We start from the raw sequence: 5183 nt of genomic DNA, 5'->3' as shown, positions 1-5183 counted from the left end.
CCATCCCCAGATATGTACATGGTCTTTGCCAAGGCTCACTTGGCAACAGTGACGAAGGACCTGTACAACTTCATCAAAGCCAGACGGGCTTGTAGAGAGTTTGTATTCGCCTCGGCTGCGGTGAGACACGAACCAAGGAAGTTAATATCCTCCAGCATCTGAAGTAAAGACTTCTTTCCAAGTGAAGTGGTCAAAGAGGTCGTCGACAAAGATGCCACGGAGAATAGAAATCTTCTCCAAAAGTGGGGCTTGTCGATGAAGAGAAAGTCTTCGCCAGATGAGGATCCCCAACCTAAAAGAAAGACTAAGAGGCCAAGATCGCCCTCTCCCCCACCTAGACAAAAACAACTTCCCGTGGCCACGGAGTCCCAGACGGTGGCACAACCACCCACCACGTACCAATATGTACCCCAGCAACTAGCGACACTGTCGCCTGTCTTTACCCCGGCCTTTGAAAGGCAATCCACGACCTTTCGGCCAAAATCTAGAGGTTCCTTTTGAGGCTCCTCTAGACGCCCCTCAAGAGGCAGGGGCAACAAAGGTGGACGTGGCCAAGGAGGCAAGTCCTCCAACCAGCACACCAAGTGAGATGCTTCCGGTAGGAGGGAGACACTTCTCTTTCCGGGATCGTTGGATCTTCGATCCCTGGGCTCACAGCCTGATCAAAAACGGACTAGGTTGGAGCTAGAACACAACTCCACCGACTTTCCTTCAATTCTTCCAACACTCAACCCCCATTCTGGAAGAATGTGTCCAAGAACTCTCAGACAAGAGAGTCATAAGGAGAGCAAAGTCCGTCAAGTTCCAGGGAAGGCTGTTTTGTGTTCCGAAGAAAGACTCGGAAAAACTCAGAGTCATTCTGAACTTGTTACCACTTGACAAGTTCATAGAGAACCACAAGTTCAGGATGCTTACTCTTCAACACATAAGGACCCTACTGCCCAACAAGCAGGCATACACAGTCTCCATAGACATGGCGGACGCATATTGGCATGTTCCAATCAATTGACAAGTTTCCTCCTACCTAGGATTCAAGCTGCAAAAGATACAATACGTCTTCAGAGCTATGCCCTTCGAACTAAACATAGCCCCAAGGGTATTCACAAAGCTTGCAAACGCAGTCATTCGTCAACTACACCTAAAGGCAGTTCAGGTGATAGCCTACCTGGACGACTGGCTGGGGTGGGCAGCATCCGAAGCAGAATGCACGCAAACCTCCAAGGAAGTGATCCAGTCCCTTTAACATCTAGGATTCAAGATCAACTTGGAAAAGTCTCGACTATCTCCAGCTCAAAGGTTCCAATGGCTTGGTGTTCATTGGATCTTACAGTCACACCGCCTCTCCCATCCATCAAAGAAGAGGAGAGAGATAGCGGGATCTGTCAAGAGACTTCTACAATCCGACCGGATATCAAGACGGTAACAAGAGAGAGTACTGGGCTCCCTTCAGTTTGCCTCAGTGACAGACCCAGTGCTGAGAGCACAATTAAAAGATGCATCAGGAGTCTGGAGAAGATACACATCAAACGCTCGAAGAGATCTAATAAGACCGATACCAACTTGTCTGCGATCACTTCTCAAGCCATGGTCGGAGGCCAAGCACCTAAAGAAGAAGGTACCCTTGCAACCATCTCCACCCTCGGTCACTGTTCACACGGATGCCTCAAAGGAAGGATGGGGAGGCCACTCTCACCAACGGAAAGTCCAAGGAGCCTGGTCTTCCCTCTTCAAGACTTTCCACATCAACATTCTGGAAGCCATGGCAGTTTTTCTATCGCTGAAGAAACTGAAGCTTCGCTGCTCGATCCACATCCGACTGGTCCTGGACAGCAAAGTGATAAGGAGATGGCTCGAGATCTCCCCAAATCAAGCAAGTGATGTTGGCCATCTTCCGCCTGGCGGAAAAGAAGAGATGGCACTTATCAGCAGTTCACCTTCAAGGGTTCCGCAACGTGACGGCGGACGCTCTATCCAGGCTCACCCCGATAGAGTCAGAATGGTCCCTAGACGCAAGATCATTCTCTTTCATCTTACGCAAAGTCCCAGGACTGCAGATAGACCTCTTCGCAACGAGCAACAACAAGAAGCTACCCCGGTACGTAGCCCCGTACGAGAATTCTCTAGCAGAAGCAGTTAACGTGATGTCCCTAGATTGGAACAATTGGTCCAGGATTTACCTGTTCCCTCCAACCAACCTCCTGCTAAAGGTCCTCTACAAACTAAGATCCTTTTAGGAAACAGCAGCGATAGTGGCTCACAAGTGGCCCAACAGCATCTGGTTCCCTCTGATAACGGAACTGCGACTGAAGGTGGTCCCGTTGCCAGATCCAGTTCTGACTCAACAAGTGCAGAAGTCGACTGTCTTCGCTTCATCACAGAAAACCCGAAACCTTCATCTCATGATTTTCGTGCCTTAGCAGTCAAGAAAAGGTTCGGGATTTCGAAGGATAGTATAAACTTTTTAGAAGAATATAAATCGAAATCTACTAGAAGACAATACAAGTCTTCCTGGAAGAAATGGGTTGCCTTTGTGAAGGCAAAGAAACCAAAAGAAATCTCGACAGTTTTCTGTTTATCATTCTTTATTCATCTCCATGAACAAGGTTTAGCAGCCAACACGATCTCTATGTGTAAATCTGCCTTGACTAGACTCTTGCTATATGCCTTCCAGGTGGACTTCTCTAACGAAATCTTCAATAAGATCCCTAAAGCCTACGCTCGGCTTAGGCCCGCAGCACCTCCGAGGCCCATTTCTTGGTCCTTGGATAAGGTTCTTCATTTAGCCTTAACTCTGAACAATGAAGACTGCTCTTTAAAGGATTTGACCCAAAAAGTTATATTCTTATTTACACTAGCCTCAGGAGCCAGAGTTAGCGAAATAGTAGCCCTTTCGAGAGATGAGGGCCACATTCAGTTCACAGAGTGTGGAGAACTGAATCTCTTTCCTGACCCAACGTTTCTCGCTAAGAATGAGCTGCCCACCAAAAGGTGGGGTCCCTGGAGAATCTGCCCTCTGAAGGAAGATGCGTCTCTATGTCCAGTAGAGTGCCTAAAGGTCTATCTTCGTAGAACTTCAGACTTTAGGGGAGGACAGCTTTTTAGGGGAGAAACCTCTGGTTCGACATTTTCTTTGAAACAATTAAGGACGAAGATCACCTATTTCATTCGCAGAGCGGATCCAGACAGCACACATGCAGGTCATGATCTGAGAAAAATTGCTTCGTCTCTGAACTTCTTTCAAAATATGAATTTTGAAAATCTTCGCTCGTATACTGGATGGAGGTAATCCAGGGTTTTCTTCAAACGGTACACAAAGCAAGTGCAAGAGATCAAGCACTTTGTGGTGGCAGCAGGTAGTGTACTAAAACCTGCCGCTTGAATACTGCGAGGAACAGTGCACTAATCGGGACTTTTAGTGAAGGGTGTACATGATCCCTCCCTACGGAGTGACATGTTTAGTGAAGTATCACTGTAGTGACACTATGGATTGTTCTAAGTATAAGGGTGAAAGAAGCATAAAAGATTTACACATGTGCCATGCGTATAACTACGCAAGTGTTTATAAACTGTAACAACAGAAATAAGGAAACATGAAATATTACAATATTTCCTTTTAAAGTGGCTTCACGTTTCTTTTCAGGTGAAACAAGTATTTGTTATTACCATTATAATTATGCTTTCCACTATATTTCCAATTTTTTATTTTTATATTATATTAGGAAATGCACTTTAACCTTGTTATCTATTGTTTATCAATAAATACATATCTGAAATTTGCGTCTGTTTTCGCCCCAAAAATTCTAAATAAATAAAGGTGCCAGAGTATTTCATTTTTTCCTCATATTGAAAATATATTCTGAACAGATACAATATCTTTTCTAGAGCTAGCAAACCTCATAATTATGTGTTTTTATCAGATATCAGTCCCTGGTTACGACTGATTTCATATACCTGATTGTATTACTGACTTATACAATTTTCCTACATAGATGAAAACCTGTCTACCTTGCTTACAACACACCAAGTAGACCGGGGAAGGTGTCAGTAGTCAATACATACATTTGTTCCTTTCAAAATAAAAACTCTGTTTTACAGAGTATATGAGGAGACCGATATACCTGTTTGTTGGCTAGATTATTCATATGAACTTACAATCCTCGAGTTTTTCCTAGAGTCTACCATGACTCTTCCCTGTAAGGGGCAGGAAGCACTGACATAGTCCATGATCAGCTGAAGTGGTGTATGACGGTAACACCATGTGTCTCTAGGTCTAGATGATCAAGGAAAATTTATCTCGCAGTTATTGGCACTAATGGGAAATCCACAGATACATTAATGCTCTGGTAAACTTCCATCAGGACGACATAGCCTGAGCCCAAAAAACGGATTTTGAGCGAAGCGAAAAATCTATTTTTGGGTGAGGTAGCCCTGTCGTCCGGATGGACCCACCCTCCTTTTATAAAGGCTGAATGAATCCCTCCCAAAGGTACTGTATCTGTAGCACCTCAATAACGCTACAAGGAGTAATAAGATGGCACCCGGACGTGACGTCATACAGGTACCCAACAGTAGGAGTAGAGCGTGCCTTAATAACGGCTCTCCTCCAATTCTTACCACTTTCCCCTCTCGAAGCGTAAACGCTATTAGGGGTGTAGATAGCTATGTGGCGTGTCAAGAATACGTCCTCAGAGATTATGCGATATCAATAAAGGCGAAAGCTAGGGTTATCCACGCCAGGAGTTAGAATTCTGGATACCTTAAGTAAAATTCTCTGGGATATATCACTGTAGTTAAATATAACCTAGGGAGCTACTATAAAGGAAATTCCATCGGGACGACATGGCTACCTCACCCAAAAATAGATTTTTCGCTTCGCTCAAAATCCCTTTTATATGGTTTCATGTTCTTTGATTGGTTTGATTTTAGAGCTAGTTCGGTGGTTCTTAGAAGTGTATCTTCCTAACTATCTACTTGTGATAATTTTTATCAATTTTACATTATAACAATGCCAGATAGTCTGAAGATAACAGAAATTATGTCGAAAGCTTCCAAATAAAGAAGATGATCGTAGCATTGACTATTTTATTTTTACTTAGATTATGGTTCCCGGGAGGAACCCAACTATCACCTATAATTCTAACAAGATATGGCCGTAAAGGACTGCAACTCTTCAGGGAATTAGC

This window comes from Palaemon carinicauda, chromosome 28 (genome assembly GCF_036898095.1).
Source record: "Palaemon carinicauda isolate YSFRI2023 chromosome 28, ASM3689809v2, whole genome shotgun sequence".
Taxonomy (NCBI): Eukaryota; Metazoa; Arthropoda; class Malacostraca; order Decapoda; family Palaemonidae; genus Palaemon; species Palaemon carinicauda.
This window is presented reverse-complemented; position numbering follows the sequence as displayed.